This window comes from Hyperolius riggenbachi, chromosome 2 (genome assembly GCF_040937935.1).
Source record: "Hyperolius riggenbachi isolate aHypRig1 chromosome 2, aHypRig1.pri, whole genome shotgun sequence".
Lineage (NCBI taxonomy): Eukaryota > Metazoa > Chordata > Amphibia > Anura > Hyperoliidae > Hyperolius > Hyperolius riggenbachi.
In genome coordinates, this window is record NC_090647.1 from 97,852,740 (window position 1) to 97,871,989 (window position 19,250).

General features: G+C 45.5%; 1 protein-coding gene across 1 annotated transcript in view; it reads left to right on the forward strand.

Moving 5' to 3' along the window:
* FREM2 (FRAS1 related extracellular matrix 2) overlaps positions 1 to 19,250 on the forward strand; it is a 317,024-nt gene that overhangs the window by 230,836 nt on the left and 66,938 nt on the right. The window lies entirely within an intron of this gene.

A 19,250-nucleotide genomic window follows, 5' to 3' on the forward strand; every position in this document is an offset into this window, starting at 1 on the left:
CTGGAGGACAGCCAAAGAGTGTGTAACATTTATCACTTGTTACATTCTATTTAGTTAAATGTATCTATCTGAACTTCTGCATATCTCGGAACTTTAAACCTCTGTATTTAACCCTTCCAATGCTGGTCTAGTAAAAAAAAAAATGCTGGTTGCATATAATATGCTGTAAATAATGTTTTAGAGCAAAGTTGAAATGCAGGGTTATATTCCGCTTTAAATTTTACATTTTTTTTGCGATAGTGCTCACAGATGAAGGCGGAGGAAATTCATGAGAAATATTTTGGGAGTTCTCCTCAGTGAGCAGCTGTATCAGTCAAACCTGCTGATCCCTGTAAGCACACATAGACTTCAGATTATTTATAAGTGATATTCAGAGTTCTAAGAATGATCTGCTGCATGGACCCGGCACAGATGCTGCTCCTATTCTGCTCCTTCCAGGATCACTCATCGTAGCTGGCAGAGGGGGCTCTTCAGTGCTTTAATTTCTCAGGAATGTGGAAGCTGGATGTGCCAACATTTCTTGTCAGGAATAGCAGCGTTGTGCATGCCTAATTTACTAATATCTCAAGTTCCTTTTCTGGGTTACGGGGACTCTGGCAGCAGCTCAGCTCTGTGGCTACAGCTAAATCATAGAAATTGGTGGCATTCCCACCCTCTGTGTCCCCGAGCAGTAAGAAAGAAGTGCAAATGTGCTGGAAAATTTCTCGGGTAATTACCACCATTTAGTGCTGAGTGGATTGATCTGCCCGATTCATAATTCACATCAGGATGGGCTGATCCACAACAACATCTGTGTAGTGTTTTTTTCCCCTGGAACACAAAGCGCTTAAAGCGGAACTGCAAACTCCTGTAAAACAAGCAGTTTCACTTACCTGGGGCTTCCACAAGCCCCCAGCAGCCGTCCTGTCCCGCGCCGGTCCTGCGCGTTCCTCTGTTCTCCCGTGGCCAGATAGTTTAGTTACACAAGTCGACGACAACTGCCCCTGCGGGCCCGAGCTATGCAAAGCTTTCTTCGCATTCCAGCCCGCTGTAGCATCATGCGCCACTAGTGGGCTATAGTGCAGGATGCTATAGTGGGCTGGAAAACGAAGAAAGCTTTGCGTAGCCCAGGGTGCACAGGCGCAGTTGCCGTCGGCTTACAAGTCCACGGTAACAAAATTATCTGGCGGCGGGAGAACGGAGGATCGTGCAGGACGGGCGCGGGACAGGACGGCTGTTGGGGGAAAGGGAAACTGCTTGTTTTACAGGAATTTACAGTTCTCTGACCAGTAGTTAGTTATGGGGTGGATTTCGGCCCCCATTTATTGTTTCAGGAGACCTTTGTCTTGTCGTCGTTCCTAGGAATGTTATTAGTGTGGACTTGATTCTACCCCCCCCCCCCTCCCTTTCCCTTTAACCTCACACAAGCACACACACTTGCATTGGCTGAGTACTACCCCCAGCGAAAAAAGTAAGCAGTTAAAATTTGACAGAACTGAACGGTTTTTGACTAGTCCATCTCCTCATGGGGGATTCTCAGTATTTTCTTTGTTTTCAAAAGCATTTCCTGAATGGCAGTTTAACTGCCAAAATAGTAAGATACTAGCCAGCCTCCCTACATGTTTGAACACTATTGTGTCGGTTAGACTTAGCAACTTCCAATCAGGAAATGCTTCGGAAAACAAAGAAAACCCTGAGAATCCCCCATGAGGAGATGGATTAGTCAAAAACCTGTCGGCTCTGACAGATTTTAACTGCTGACTTTTTTCGCTGGAGTGATCTTTTAACCAATGAGGAGGCACATGGCGCAGAAAGCTGCAAAGCTGAAATGATGTATAGTGCATTGTTTAATCCCTTGTGAGTGCATTATAGGAGAACAGGGATCGTGATACCCTGATATGGGATGAATGACCTGGGAATATTACTTAAATAACCTTCCAGATTTGTATTGAACCACTCGAGTGAGCCTGACTTATTTCACTTCGACAGAAATCAAACATTTTTTTTCTAAAGGTTTTGTTTCTTGTTGAATAGTCTTCTGCCATTATTGCAGGTACGGTACAGCAGAACAAATAAAAGCAGCTCAGCCTCGCTATTTAAGCATTTATTTTACAATCCTTAATGGACACCTGAGAGAAATATGAAATGAGCCATTGTCGGCTTCCTTTCAGCAATTCTACTTGCCTGGCTATTAAGCTAATCCTTTGTTTAATACCATTACTGAGTGAAGTATGCAGGTCAGTGGTCCTGCCTCCACTGGCAGTAGGCTTGTGGCAGGTGAGCCGCCTGAGTGACCGCTAAAGCTAACAAAAAGTAGCATGACAGCCGAGCAACTGACATTCGCGGCTTAGCTTTCTATTGGAGGAAGCTGACAGAGGCGGGGAGCCATTCAATGTAGGAGGCGGGGGAGGCAATGCGGGGGGGGGGGAGGCGGAGCAGGACACTGATTGACAAGCTCTCAGGTAAACAGCAGGCTAGCAACAATCAGATTGTCACTAACCTGGCGCTATTTTGCAGGGGGATAGCAGAGCACAGGGGGGACTGGCAGCAGCAATAGAAGGACACAGAGGCATGTCGTTGTGCAGAGAACATGCCTCTGTGTCCTATTATCTTTAATAAAAAACGCCTTGGGTTCTCTTTAAAGTGTACCTGAGAATATTGTAGCGAAAGGATTTTTACTTACTTGGGGCTTAGTCTGTCAGCTCCCTCGATGTTCTACCGGGCCGTTCTACTGTGCTGCTGTGAAGTCCGTGATCCCGCTGGGTTGTGGGCCACTGCACATGCGCTGTTCTGGGCCTGGAGCCTTCTCCATTGCGCTCCCATAGCCAAACAAAACTTACAAACTGCGCATCCGATCGGGGAGATCCTCGCAATCAGGACTGCGCATGCGCAGTAGTCCACGACTTATGTCATGTCATGTCCTTTACCGGGGCTTGGAGCGGCACTATGGAGGGGACCAGACAGACATCAAGGGAGCTGTCAGAGTAGGGGGGGGGGGTAAAGAAGGTAAGTGAAATTCCTTTTGCTACAGTCTTCATAGGTACACTTTAATGAAAAAGTAAGCATAGACATTCAAAAGCCACCATATCCCCAAATCTTACATACAAAGATATCTCCAAACTGTTTCGCACATTGTTATACTAATTTCCAGTTACCATTCTGTGTGCAGTCTGTGCCCACCAACAGTGCATGTTTTGTATATGTTACGGCCAGAACCCGAAGTTTGGCCAGAACTAGAAGTGGCCGGCCACTTCGGGTTCTGGCCGGCCAATGTGCGAACTGGCCGCTGCGCTGCGGCCAATGTGAGAAATGCAACAATTCCTGTAAGGTTAATGTTATGTTGTGGCCGCAGCGCAGCGGGCAAATGTATCACATCTTACTTTATTCAATGAAATTAAGCCGCCCGGCTTTTTCTCTGCCTCTCTCTCCTCCCCCCCGCCTCTCTCTCCTTCTCCCCCCGCCTCTCTCGCTCTCCTATGGGCAGCCGGCGGGGACACGCGTGTCCCCTCCAGAGTCGTTCGTCGCGGCAGGGGAATCCTGCCGTTCTTGCAGAGCGGGTGCTGGCAGAAGCAATGTCTGCAGCCTCCCCGCTCTGCTCTCCTGCCGCGAGGAACGACTCTCGGGGACACGCGTGTCCCCTCCGGCTGGCCATAAGAGAAGGAGAGAGAGGCGGGGGGGAGGAGAGAGGCAGAGAAAAAGCCGGGCTGCTTAATTTCATTGAATAAAGTAAGATGTGATACATTTGCCCGCTGCGCTGCGGCCACAACATAACATTAACCTTACAGGAATTGTTGCATTTCTCACATTGGCCGCAGCGCAGCGGCCAGTTCGCACATTGGCCGGCCAGAACCCGAAGTGGCCGGCCACTTCTAGTTCTGGCCAAACTTCGGGTTCTGGCCGTAACATATACATCCACAGAGGTAGTTAATCAGCTCTGCTGAGACATTAATGACCTCACCTGTGATTGTGTGTGGTTTCCTGCAAAACATATGGAGCATGATTCATAAAAGTGTGCTAACACTCAGCACCCCCGTGCACAACTGCTTTGCACGTGATATCATGTGCGTAAAGCCTTACGCGTGTTAACTATTGACTTCACGTAAAGTCAATAGTTTACATGCGTAAAGTTTTGCGCGCATTACATTGCGTGAAAACCAGCTTAACATAGGCGTGCTAAGCATACACTCTAATAGGTTAACACTTATCGTGCGTGCGCGCTAAAACTTAGCACGCAAACGGCATAAACTTTGCACGTGCAAAATGCTTAGCACGCAAGTTTGCATGTGCAAAGCCTTAACACATGGTAATGGAGTTATCACCAGTTAGTGAATTGAGCCCATAGTGCTGGTGGGCTTTGAGGACAGGGTTGGGGAACTCTTGATTTAAAGGATTTCTCATGTGCCTCTACCCCCCTCTGCAACTCCATACATAAATTAAAGGGGATCTTCAGCCTAAACAAACATACTGTCATTAAGTCACATTAGTTATGTTAATTAAAATAGATAGGTAATATAATCTCTTACCCACCCTGTTTGTAATTTCATGGGAGCAGACATCTTTTTCATGGGGGCAGCCATCTTTTTGGTTGAAAGGAGGTGACAAGGAGCATGAGACACAGTTCCAACTGCCCTGTGTCCTGATCACCCCTCCCAGCTGCGTGCTACACTTCAAATCTCAAATTCAAAGTTAAAAAAAAAATTGCACAAAAACAGCAGAACAACAACAACAACATCAGAAATCCCATCATGCTTTGCACAGCATCAAGGGAAAAATGCCGTTTTCTTCTGTGCAGCTAAAAATGAGGCTCGGGTAGGAAAAACAAAGGTCTGATGCTGTGAAACTGTTAAAGAAACACCAAGCCTTTTCAGTGCTGCTGAGTCGATTTTTAGTCTGGAGGTTCACTTTAATTCAACACTCTCTAGCCCAGGGGTCTCAAACTCGCGGCCCGCGGGCCATTTGCGGCCCGCGATACAATATTTTGTGGCCCCAGGGCCCCAGAGCTTGTAGGGGCCCCCAGTGGCTACAAGAGGAAAAAAAAATTTTTCAAATCGGCCTTATAGTTTTTGAGAAAATCGATTTTAAAGTTGCAAAGGAAAAAAATACACATTTAAAAACCCGCCGACTTTAATGGTTAATAGCAAATCCACCTTAAATGCTAGAAACCCTAAATTCGCAGGATATGTTAAGGAGATCATTAGGAATAAGAGGAAAAAACTATTTTTCAAAAAGACCTTATAGTTTTTGAGAAAATCGATTTTAAAGTTTCGAAGGAAAATAGTATACTTTTAAATGCGGTAAATGTCACTTTTAGTAGCAAGCCTAACGGTAGTTTAATTTTACATGTAACAAAAGAAAGAGCAATACATTTCCTGACAGAGTTTCCAGGGGGTCCATACGCAGCCGAAGCGCTTTGGCCAGGGATCGCTATACAGCCGTAATATGGCTGTATGAAGATTCCTGGCATTTTTTCCTATTTTCCCAATTTTTTTTTTTATGTTTAGGGTGGGCGGGCAGAGGCGGCGATCCGCCGCGATTGACGTCAGGAGGGGCAGAGCTGAAGCTGAAAGCTCTGCCCCTTCCAGGAAATGCCGGCGGATTGCCCCCGGGGCGATTTGGGGGCTCTGCAGCCCTCGTTTTGCGGCAGGGACAGGTGAACTCCCTTATGCGGCCCAGCCTCATCCTGACTTTGCCTCCTGCGGCCCCCGGGTAAATTGAGTTTGAGACCCCTGCTCTAGCCTTTCAAAAAGAATGTAAAAACTTCCCTCTACAGGCAAGTTGACCTAGGCCATTCTAAGCTGATATCAGATAAGGTTACTTTGGGCCCTGGGCTAGATAGCAGACTTGCCTACTCCTACTTATCACATGGCAGTTCTGGTACGTTGAGGTGGTAGAAGGGATGAAGGGAGACCCCTGGACACTCACCAGTCCCTAGGCAATTGTATAGATTTCCTTGTGGATGGTCCAGCATTGATCAGTTATTGACTCTCCAACTGAATTATACATAAAACTCATATTCCATCTTATATATACAATATCTCACAAAAGGGAGTACACCTCTCCCATTCTTGTAAATATTGTAACTTTTCATGGGACAACAGTAAAGTTGTGACAGTTTGATACAATGTAAAGTAGTCAGTGCACAGCTTGTAGGGCCTGACGCAGTTGTGTCCACTTTTCAGTTAAACAACAATGTTACAGATGCTGAAAAGTGGACATAAGTGGATACAACTGCGTTAGTGACCTCAGGCCCTAACAGTGTACATTTTCTGCCCCATCAAAATAACTCAATGTACAGCCATTAATGCCTAATCCTCTGGCAACAAAAGTAAGTACACCCCCAAGTGAAGAAGGTAAAAGTTCTGCCCAAAATGTCAATCCACCATAATTTTCCAGCACTGCCTTAACTCTCTTGCTTATGGAGACCACCAGAGCTTCACGGGCTGGCACTGGGATCCTCTTCTCCTCCTCCATGATGAACTAGTGGATGTTAGAGACCTTGCTCTCCTCCACTTTCCGTTTGAGGATTCCCCGCAGCTGCTCAATAGGGGTTAGGTCTGGAGACATGCTTGGTCAGTCTGGCACTACGCAGTGGTCATCTTGGAGGTGGGTTTGGGGTTGTCATGTTGGGATACTGCCTTGAGGCCCAGTTTACGAAGGGAGGGCATTTTGCTATGCTTCAGTATGTCACAATACATGTTGGCACTCATGGCTCCCTCAGTGAACTGTAGCTTCCTAGTGTCAGCAGCAGTCATGCAGCCCCAAACCATGACATTCCCTCCACCATGCTTTACTGTTGGCAAAACACACTTGTCTTTGTGCTTCTCACCTAATTGCTACACCATGTGGACCAAATAAGTTTATCTTCTTGGTCTCATCAGACCACAGATGTTTTCATTAATCCACGTCCTTAGCTTGCAGAATTTTGACTTTCTTTCATTGGCTGATGTCGTTTTTTGTGGTCTTTGAGCTTACATTCGGTCCCACAGTGCCATAACAATTTTTATGCAGGATTGTCTGGACCCAGCAGAATTGCTGAGCCTTCCGCCCCATTGTATTTCATAACAAGCAATGACCATTAAATAAGTAAAGGTTTGTTGTGTAATTATATGCTGTGTAAGACGGGGATGCAGCTTCAGAAATAATCAGTACAGGATATTAGCAAACAAAGAGCAGGTTTAGGTTCCTTACCATGGTGTGCACCAGAGGCTGCCATTCTCAGCTTACTAATTGCTTCTCCTCCTAAGCCAACCTCTCTCTCTCTTTCCTGCTGTCTGATAAATCTACTTTACATAGTTTGTAAAGCTTTTCTTCCTTCGTGTTTAAAGGATGGTCATTCATATTTGAACTCGATTGTACAGGAGTTGCATTAGATTGAAGACTCAGCTCATGTGAAGGCTGATTCATGGTAGGCTGCTCTCTTTATGACCCATGCCACTCTATCCTAATCACCTCTCCCAAACTTCCCGCTTGGAGATTAGCTAAAGTAGCATTCAGGAAATTATCTCTCCAGCAGCAATGTGTCTCCTGCAATCAGAGCCGGGACAAGGTCCTCCAGCACCCAAGGCTGAGACACCAAAGTGTGCCCCTCCATCCCTCCCACCCCAGCAGTCACACACTGATTGCTATTAGACTAAGAGGTGCCCCAATCCCCCCAACACATTTATCTCTAGTTATCTGGCTTACAGTCACTGTACATGTACCTGTTTTTTCTTATTTCTCACTGCTTCAATAAACACAATAGGTGAGTGATAGCTGGGTGAGTTGGGTGCCCCCTTCACTGCGCCCTGAGGCTGGAGCCTCTCTTGCCTCTGCCTCGGTCCGGCCCTAACTGCCATTGAATAAGTATTATACATGGTGTCTGCAAGACCTGTAAGCAGAATGGGTCAAAGCGGACCTGAACTCAGAATTTCCTGTCTGCTCTAAGAGATAAGCAACAACATAATAACCTTTACAGAAAAACCTTTCTTTATTACAGTTGATACAAATCCTGCAATAAATCTGCAAATTGTTTACAAATTAGTTACTCTGCCATGGCAGAGGAGATTCCTGAGCTGACACAGCTAAGAGATCAAATTACACTGGTGATTAGGCACAGATGAGGGTGCATTTCTCTCATGTTTTCCTTCTGTCCTGTGCAAGAGTTCAGGTCCACCTTAAATAAGTGGAAGGAAAGAGAACATGTGAATACTGCTCACCTGTTGAATTGCTCTGAATGCGACCCTGTGAGATTACACACTGGTATAAAGGCTCATTCTGCCAAGTAAGTAAGGGCTGCTTAGCACTGTGAAGCACGATTGATGGGATACAATTTCATTCATTCTTCAGCACTGCTTTTCAACTGTGATTTTCATGTGATCCAACATGTGTATGTCGCAATTTAGGCGCATTTGTGATTTACAGCGAGAGAAAAAAAAATGGGCGTTTGTGATCTGGAAAAATCATGTTACATTTATGGAAATGTTCCCATGGTGTTTCCAATGGTTAACCTCCCTAGCGTTATGGACGAGCTCAGCTCGTCCAGAGACGCTAGAGGGCACCGCTCAGGCCCCGCTGGGCCGATTTGAATAATTTTTTTTAAAACATGCAGCAAGCACTTTGCTTGCTGCGTGTCCTACCCGATCGACCGCCGCCGATCTGCCGCTACCCGACGCGAAAGAGGGCCCCCCGCAGACCCCGTGCGCAGCCTGGCCACTCGCCGCCAGGCTGCGCTTTGGGGTGGATCGGGAGTCCCTGTGACATCGATGACATCACTCCGTTCATCACCATGGCGACGGGGAAGCCCTAAAGGAAATCCTGTTCAGAACGGGATTTCCTTATGGGCGTGATCGCCGGCGGCGATAGGAAGGGTGGAAGGGAAAGAGCAGCAAGGGGAGAATCATGTAGCTAGCGCTAGGCTAGATAAATTATATTAAAAAAAAATCGGGCAAAAAAAAACCCTTTCGCGGCCGCGGGAATCAGCTTGCCTAGCAGGTTAGGACCTAGCTTTTTGCATTTCTTAAGTGATCAGAATCAGATTGCAAAAAGCTGCAAGTGGAATAGGTCACTCAAGGGCAAGGTAGATTGTGAACTACTGTGAGGAACAATAACCGACATGAATTGTTTGATGTTCTCTGAAGCTCTGTGGAACATGTCACCTCACTACAATTTCATATTATACAGTATATATATATATATATATATATATATATATATATATATATATATATACTAGTAGACCTAAGCCCAGTGATGGCTAACCTTGGCACTCCAGCTGTGACAAAACTACAAATCGCATCATGCCTCTGCCTCCCCGAGTTATGCTTAGAGCTGTCAGAGTATTGCAATGCCTTATGGGACTTGTAGTTCCACCACAGCTGGAGTGCCAAGGTTAGCCATCACTGCCTAAGCCCATTAATATAACAGGCACTAGGTCTGTTTTAAAAAAAACCTCCCGCCCCTGTGACCACCGCTGCATTACAGAGCGCCCGCCGCACGCCCGCCCCCCTGGCTCCATCCTCCTCCTGTCCCAACAGCTGTCCATGCTGCACATGCGCAGTAGCGCAAACGCACGGACAGGGGAAGCAGTGACACTTGAGGATTATTATTACTGATATATATTGGGTGGCAGCCTGTGTGAGTATAATCACCATTGTCTGATTTCTTCACATTCTGATAACATAAGACACAATAAAACAAAACCAGTAACAGATGCTGAGTCTGCTCTGTCACGGCAAGTCCTTTCCACTGTGACCAATACATCAGCTCCTGTGTTGTCATGAGCAACTGCTGTCTGAATCTCGGAGAGTCATGTGACCATTGAATAAGGAGTGAAAAAATTAAAGGACAACTGAAGTGAGAAAAATATAGATGCGGCCATATTTATTTCCTTCTAAACAATACCAGTTTTCTGGCAGCGCTGCTGGTCTATTTGGCTATAGTAGTATCTGAATCACACCAGAAACAAGCATGCAGCTAATCCAGTCAGATCTGACAGCAATGTCAGAAACACCTGGGGCTTGATTCACAAAGCGGTGCTAACCTACTTAGCACGTCTAAAGTCTTTAGACGTGCTAACCAGGGTGCTAAGTAGGTTAGCACCGGATTTCTCAATTGAGAAAACCGGTGCTAACCTACTTAGCACCCTGGTTAGCGCGCCTAAAGACTTTAGACGTGCTAAGTAGGTTAGCACCGCTTTGTGAATCAAGCCCCTGATCTGCTGCATGCTTGTTCAGGGTCTATGGCTAAAAATATTTCAGGCAGAGGATCAGCAGGGCAGACAGGCAACTGGTATTGCTTAAAATGAAGTATATGATATGGCAGCCTCCATATCCCTCTCACTTTTAAAGAGAGAATGGTAATGCAGTGCATTAGACTGGGGCATCTGACTGTAGTTCTGTTTTAGTCATGACAGGACTGAGATGTCACCTTTCCACTTGCAAATTCTACAATGAAGGTCCTGCTAAAACTGTCTTGCTTGGAAGGACATGGAGGTATGGCCAGGGCCGGGCCGAGGCATAGGCTGGAGAGGCTCCAGCCTCAGGGCGCAGTGTAGGAGGGGGCGCAGAATTCATTCAGCTGTCATTCCTAATTGTGTATGAAGCAGAAAGAAATAAGAAAAGGGGATACATGGCAGTGACTGCAAGCCAAATAACTAGATATTAAGGTGTTGGGGAGGTTGTGGGCCCTGTGGCGCCTCTTAGTCTAACAACAATCAGTGTGTGACAGCTGGGGTGGCAGGGATGGAGGGGCGCATTTTGATGTCTCAGCCTTGGGTGCTGGAGGACCTTGTCCCGGCTCTGGGTATGGCATACAAAGGAGTGCCTTGCCCTCAGCAGCCTCCCTCTGTTCCTGTACTGCTCACTGCAGTTATGATGTGTATGAATGTGCATTTGGTATGGGAGCAGCTGGCCAGACTCGTGCCTGCATCTGCCACAAATGTTTCTTGCCACATAAAAGCATATGTTCTGTTTTCCACTCCTATTGTCCATTGTCCAGTTTCGGAAGTTGAGCAATAAGGCATTCTTCAAGCTCGCTGAAATCAGGATACCAGAAAATGCTGCAATGAAATCTGATATTCCAGCAATAAAAGAATTGAAGGTATCCTAAATATGAATATACAGTGAGCAATACATTCAGGGTGTAATGGCTATTAGTGAGGAGGAGATGCTTGTTCCTGGTGTGAAGGAGCGGTGCATTCTGCAAATATTTCCTACAAGTGGGTGTGGTTAGTGTGGTGCTGAGGTGTGGCCTATACTCCCAGCTGTCAGTATGCGATACATTCATCCCAGGGGGCTCATCTAAAGGGCTCACACTTGTCACAATTCAAACAATTTATTACAGCTATTTCTGAGATTTAGAAAACACTTAATCAAATGGAAACATCGTTCAGCAAGTATTTTTAGTGATAAACATTAGAGAATGCCTGGAAAGCCTTTAGACACAATGAAAGGCCTTAAAGAGGAACTCCAGTGAAAATAATGTAATAAAAAAAAAAGTGCTTAATTTTTACAATAATTATGCATAAATGATTAAGTAGGTGTTTTCCCATTGTAAAATCTTTCCTCTCCCTGATTTACATTCTGACATTTATCACATGGTGACATTTTTACTGCTAGCAGGTGATGTCACTGGAAGTATTATTATTATTTATTGTATTTATAAAGCGCCAACATATTACGCAGCGCTGAACATTAATTTAGGTTACAGACAATATTTAAGGGTGACATACAGCAAGTACAAGTAGCTGCTGCTTGCTTTTTTAGCAGTTGGAAACAGCTGTAAAAAACTATTTCCCACAATGCAACAAGGTTCACAAACCGGAAACTGCCAGGACCATGGTCCTCACAGTTTCCCGTGGGAGGGGTTTCATCACAAAATCAGCCATACAGAGCCCCCTAATGATCCGTTTGTGAAAAGGAATAGATTTCTCATGTAAAAGGGGGTATCAGCTGCTGATTGGGATAAAGTTCAATTCTTGGTCACGGTTTCTCTTGAAGCTGTCCAGTAACAGTGCAATAGTTATATCAGATGCATTCATTAGATTAGATTTGTGGGATCTAAAGTAATTGGAAGGTAATTATTGATTGTTCATATAAACTGGATAATTTATCTATAATTTATAATCTATTTAAAGGAGTTATCAGGGTAAATTAACCAAAATAAGTGCTACTTTCCCGGGGCTTCCTCCAGCCCCAAGCTCCCAGCATGTTCCTAGCCGCAGCTCTGCAGTCAGCCATTCGCCGCAGCTCCCTCCCGCTCCCCGGCGATGACGTCAGGCCGACCTCCGGGTCGGCCTGTACTGTGCCTGCGCGAGTGGCGCTGTCAATCACCGCCACGTGGGGAAGCCCTGGGTAAGTAGCACTTATTTTGGTTAATTTACCATGATAACTCCTTTAAAGCGGCATTGTCACCATAAAAATCAAATTTCAACAGCAACTGGTGTGTATTGAGTGATAAAGATGCTAATCCTGCATTCAAAACTTTTTCTGCTGTTATGGTTTGGAGTTATCACATACCTTAGGAGCACTGGCCCTCTAATAGCCATTGCCAAAAAGTTGCATGCTGGGGGATGTTTTTATCTATAATATATTCCTCCTCTTCCCTTTATTTCCCCCTCCTTCTAATGACATAAGACAGTGCACTTCCTAGTATAGACCTCAGTGGGAGTTTCTGAAGACTCTGGGAAGAGGGCGGGTAACGAATACACAATTAGTAACAGGAGAAAAAAAGTAAGGGAGCAAATAGTCAGGAGGTCAAAGGTAACAAAAATGGAAACTGCCTAGAATAGGATTCTCTGCTTTTCCTTTATAAAATTCACAGTAATCATAATGTGGACAGTGCAATACATATGTTATGTAAGTAGAACTAGTATTTATCTACTTATACCGGTATATGTGTTTTTTTATTTCTAGGATAGCATGGGTGTCACTTGTCCTTTAAAGGTGCCCATTAACGGTACCATTTTTCACTAAATGCTATCTTTCGATGCGATTTTTACGATCAAAAATAATTGGAAGGTAATTATCAATTGTTCACATTTACTGAATTATTCTCTCTTCAAATTTGATCATAAAATCCAACTTTCGAATCGATTTTATCCTATTTAGCAATCGACCAAAGAATCGTTCCTTATCAATTGCCTTCATAAATGGCAAAATTTCTATACAGTTCAAACATTAAAATTTCATTGAAAGATCGCATTTGGTGAAAAAAATGTACCGTTAATAGGCACCTTTAAAGAGGTTTATGTTAATTAGGGGGCCAGTTATTTGAATATCATTTGCAATACTTAAATAAAGGCAATAACAGCTTAGATTCATGACTTTGCATGCTGCTGTAGCCCTCGTGTTCTAATATTAACCTCCTACCCTGAGCTCTGACACTACCCCCCACCTACTCCTAATAATAAGCCCCCACCACACCTATGCCTAACACTAACTTCCCCCCACCTATGCCTAACACTAACTCCCCCCACCTATGCCTAACACTAACTTCCCCCACCTATGCCTAACTCTAACTTTACCCCACCTATGCCTAATACTAACTTCTCCCCACCTATGCCTAACACTAACTTCTCCCTACCTATGCCTAACTCTAATTTTCCCCCACCTATGCCTAACTCTAACTTCCCCCACCTATGCCTAACTCTAACTTCCCCACCTTTGCCTTACTCTAACTTTACCCCACCTATGCCTAATACTAGCTTCCCTCCACCTCACCCATGCTTAACACTACCTTCCCCTATCTTCACCTAACCCTAAGGCTCCACCCCATCCATGCCTAACACTAACTTCCTTCTTCCTACACCTCATATTCCCTCTTTGTTTGCCTAACACTAAGAACCTCTCCATCTACGCCTAACACTAACTTACCTCCACCTAAGGCATTACATTCACATTAGCGGTCGCCGTCCGGATTCGCCGTGCCGGAGCCGGACCGCATGCGGAACGGACGTAACGGACGCACGGCATAGCAATGAAAGTCTATGCGTCCGTTCACATGCGTCCGTTTCGTCCGGAGCCGGACCGGATCCGGACTCCGGCATAAGATCCAACATGCGCTATTTTTTGGTCCGGCTCCTCCGGCAGACGTATCCGGAGCGGAGCCGGACTGTTGCATCCGGCCAATACAAACCAATGAGAACCGGAGAGCGCACAACACACTGGCTATAAAAAACGGACGTTCTACCCCACTTCCTATGCTTTTTCTAGTGGCCATTTTGGATGGGGACCACATGGGCCAACACACTGGCTATAAAAACCGGACGTTCTACCCCACTTCCTATGCTTTTTCTAGTGGCCATTTTGGATGGGGACCACATGGGCCCAGCGTTCACAGAGTGGAGCAGCAGGGATTTCATGCTGGAGCTCTTTGGCAGCAACATGTCTGATGATATGTCTGATAACGAGGAGGTGAGGCCTTCTCCCCACATAGTAGTAGGTGAACAACAGGAAGAAGAGAATTCCCAGGTACGAGTAAAAAATGACTGGATCCATGGTCCCAACTGCAGTCTCTGTATCCACGGATGGTCTCCACACGTCCACCTGTCTCCAACAATGACCCCAGAGCTTCTGCTGACCTCCCAGACCCCAGGTATTTACAGGTTGTTATCTCTTTAAGAAACCGGATCCGGACCGCAACCGTGTTTATACCGCACGGAAAACGGATGCAAACGGACCGGATCCGGACCTGATCCGGATAGGAATTGTACGGATTAGGTCCGGTCCGGATCCGGTGCGGTCCGGACATCCGTTCCAGTTTTTACAAAACCGCAAGTGTGAACGGGGCCTAAGGCTAACATTAATCCTCCCCATACGTATGCCTAATACTAAAGCAGAGCGCCGCAGCCAATAGCATGGCCTCTGATTTTGTTTATACATTTCATGCATTTAGTTTTTGGTTTTGCTCAGAACACAAATGTGAGCCCAGGTGAAAGACTGCTGAGTGATTAGTGGAGCAGTAGGGTGTGAGAAAATAAGGGGAGTGTTTATCATGGCAGCTTGATGAATGACCCCTGGGAATGAAGATAAGGCGTGATGATGAGGTCATGTGTATATTAAGGGATGGTGTTGACAGATGTACAGAAGATGTTTACATGTATTAGCTGTTTTACATGTAACTTTAGCTAAACATAGATTTTTAATAGAAGCCTAGCATTTGTAAAACCTTGTACCATGTGTGTTCCATATAAGAGCCCCATAAATCTACATGATTTAATAATGTTCAGTGAAATGGACTTCTACAGGATAGGTTCTGCTCCTATGGAAAATGGCCTTTTTACTCGGTTAATGAGATCAGTGGACAGTGGCTATTGGTGATGCAACCCCAGATCAGATGAGCTTTTTCAGCCATTTAAGCAAAGTATGTGGTACTGCTGTGCTGTGATTATTTCATCAATAGACATCACATCAGACCACTGTCAACTATCGTACTGAAATTGTATCGTATGGCAGTGTAATCCTGGAATGAACCACTAGCATTCACTGTCCATTAGTGCTCACATGGGCCGCTCTCTGGCTGTGCAATAAAATGACCACGTAGAAGATAAATGCTACTCAGTCATTTGAGCTTGTGATCCTATTGTTACACATGGATTTTCCTCTCCATTGTAAGATCTGTGTGCTCTTCCAATGATCACTTTCCACTTAAACCTGTCAAAATAATGGATCGGTCCATACATAGTGCCTCAGTGTCCCATCAGCTCAGCTGGGAAGACTGTAATGGATCGGTCCATACATAGTGCCTCAGTGTCCCATCAGCTCAGCTGGGGAGACTGTAATGGATCGGTCCATACATAGTGCCTCAGTATCTCATCAGCTCAGCTGGGAAGGTTGTAATGAATTGGTCCATACATAGTGCCTCAGTGTCCCATCAGCTCAGCTGGGAAGGCTGTAATGGATTGGTCCATACATAGTGCCTCAGTGCCCCATCAGCTCAGCTGGGAAGGCTCTAATGGATCGGTCCATACATAGTGCCTCAGTGTCCCATCAGCTCAGCTAAGGAGACTGTAATGGATCGGTCCATACATAGTGCCTCAGTGTCCCATCACCTCAGCTGGGAAGGCTGTAATGGATCAGTCCATACATAGTGCCTCAGTGCCGCATCAGCTCAGCTGGGTAGACTGTAATGGATCGGTCCATACATAATGCCTCAGTGCCCCATCAGCTCAGCTGAGAAGACTGTAATGGATCGGTCCATACATAGTGCCTCAGTGTCCCTTCAGCTCAGCTGGGAAGACTGTAATGGATCGGTCCATACATAGTGCCTCAGTGTCCCATCAGCTCAACTGGGAAGGTTGTAATGGATCAGTCCATACATAGTGCCTCAGTGCCCCATTAGCTCAGCTGGGAAGACTATAATGGATTGGTCCATACATAGTGCCTCTGTTCCATCAGCTCAGCTGGGAATTCTGTAATGGATCGGCCCATACATAGTGCCTCAGTGCCGCATCAGCTCAGCTGGGTAGACTGTAATGGATCGGTCCATACATAATGCCTCAGTGCCCCATCAGCTCAGCTGAGAAGACTGTAATGGATCGGTCCATACATAGTGCCTCAGTGTCCCTTCAGCTCAGCTGGGAAGACTGTAATGGATCGGTCCATACATAGTGCCTCAGTGTCCCATCAGCTCAACTGGGAAGGTTGTAATGGATTGGTCCATACATAGTGCCTCAGTGTCCCATCAGCTCAGCTGGGAAGGCTGTAATGGATTGGTCCATACATAGTTCCTCAGTGTCCCATCAGCTCAGCTGGGAAGGCTGTAATGGATTGGTCCATACATAGTGCCTCAGTGTCCCATCAGCTCAGCTAAGGAGACTGTAATGGATCGGTCCATACATAGTGCCTCAGTGTCCCATCACCTCAGCTGGGAAGACTGTAATGGATCAGTCCATACATAGTGCCTCAGTGCCCCATTAGCTCAGCTGGGAAGACTGTACTGGATCGGTCAATACATAGTGCCTCTGTTCCATCAGCTCAGCTGGGAATTCTGTAATGGATCGGTCCATACATAATGCCTCAGTGCCCCATCAGCTCAGCTGAGAAGACTGTAATGGATCGGTCCATACATAGTGCCTCAGTGTCCCATCAGCTCAGCTGGGGAGACTGTAATGGATCGGTCCATACATAGTGCCTCAGTGTCCCTTCAGCTCAGCTAGGAAGACTGTAATGGATCGGTCCATACATAGTGCCTCAGTGTCCCATCAGCTCAGCTGGGAAGGTTGTAATGGATTGGTCCATACATAGTGCCTCAGTGTCCCATCAGCTGAGCTGGGAAGGCTGTCATGGATTGGTCCATACATAGTGCCTCAGTGTCCCATCAGCTCAGCTAAGGAGACTGTAATGGATCGGTCCATACATAGTGCCTCAGTGTCCCATCACCTCAGCTGGGAAGGCTGTAATGGATCAGTCCATACATAGTGCCTCAGTGCCCCATTAGCTCAGCTGGGAAGACTATAATGGATTGGTCCATACATAGTGCCTCTGTTCCATCAGCTCAGCTGGGAATTCTGTAATGGATCGGCCCATACATAGTGCCTCAGTGCCGCATCAGCTCAGCTGGGTAAACTGTAATGGATCGGTCCATACATAGTGCCTCAGTGCCCCATCAGCTCAGCTGGGAAGACTGTAATGGATTGGTCCATACATAGTGCCCCAGTGTCCCATCAGCTCAGCTGGGAAGACTTAAGGGTACAGAAGATGCCTAGTTGCAGTTTCAAGTGGTGAACCTCTTGAAAACACTGACCATTGCGGCTCTGCCTCACTTCAGCCAGCAGCTGCATCTTGAGCTTACCATCTAAATTAAGTGAATTATTTCAGGAATCCTAAAGACTGAACTGACTCATCACTTTCTCCTTGTGTCGTGAGATAATCCACCCATATTTATGTATACATACTGCAGATCTGGCACAAGCCAATAGACTCTTTTGATGTTAGATAAAACTGGAATGAAGGAGGTTTTCTAAAAGTAACACAAAAAGCTGAATGTTCTTTCCTTGCATTTAAATCTATTGAGTGTGTATGTATTCCTATGCCAAGATTAATAAATAAATACTGCGTATGCCTGCCATGGAGGTATTTGCTCTACAATACACGTGTATGGCTAACAGAGGAAGTGGGAGATGCTCACTAGGTAGCTCAGGATTCCATAGGGCATCATTCTTGCTGTCTAGTCAATCTACTTTAATCAACGTTATTTTTTCAGGCAAAACCAAACTGAAGCAGGTGACTTGGGCACGCAGCTTGGCAGACATCTTGACTGACACCAGTGCCGAGTATCGGTAATTGGGCACCCAGTTAGTGAACCCGATGCCAGAGTAGTAACCAATCCAGCTACTATAAGTAGTCAGATACTTTGAACGTTTGTCTTAGAGTAGCCGGCTACAAATAGCGGGCACCAGAGGGGGAGGTTAGGTTTTGGTATTAGAAGGGGTAATTTATATTAGGCATTAGGCGTGGGGTATCATTTTAGGCACGGAGAGGGTGGGGGTCAGGTTTAGGCACCAAGTAAGGGGGGGGGGGTCAGGCACTAGGAGATGGGAAAAGGCTTAAGCATTAGGTGAGGGGGGAATCATTTTAGGCACTAGGAGGGGGGATCAAGTTTAGGTATTGGGGAATTTAGGCACCACAAGGGGGGGATAGGTTGAGGGATTTGCTTTAGGGAGTAGGAGGAAGATTCAAGCGAGAATGGGTGTTGGATTTGTCTTAAAATATCAGTAATTTTACATAAAATTGCAGTGACGGTGCTATACGTACTCAAACTATACAGCGTAACTGCCAACAGTCCCTCTTGGTGCGAAACACCTGGATTACAAAGCAGTCCCCCTGTCCCCTGTGTGTTTCTAAGCTGCCCCCCTTTTCATTTTGATGTCCAAATCTGCTTAAATAAATTGAATTATCTAGATAAAAAGTTCTTAACTTTAAATATAACCTCTAAATGTTGTGTTGCTTATTTCCAAATAATGAAAGGACAAGTGTTACATGAAAATGCTTAGGAATTTTTATCATCATATGACTGGAGTGTCAAAATACTGCAAAATATTCAGCACATGCTGTATTTATCCATCTGTTTCAACAACTGACCATCTTTCAAATTATTTGTCAACTATTTCATCTGAACAGTTTTTTGTGCTACCATATGCTCCATTTTGTATGTTAAAACTCACAAAGATCTTCTTTCTATTTCCTGCTTAACTTGTCTCTTCACCTGCGACAAGATTTTTTTTAAATCATTATTATTAAAATTATTGCATTGAACTGAATAGATCATTTTATAATATGTTTGTGAACCGTTTA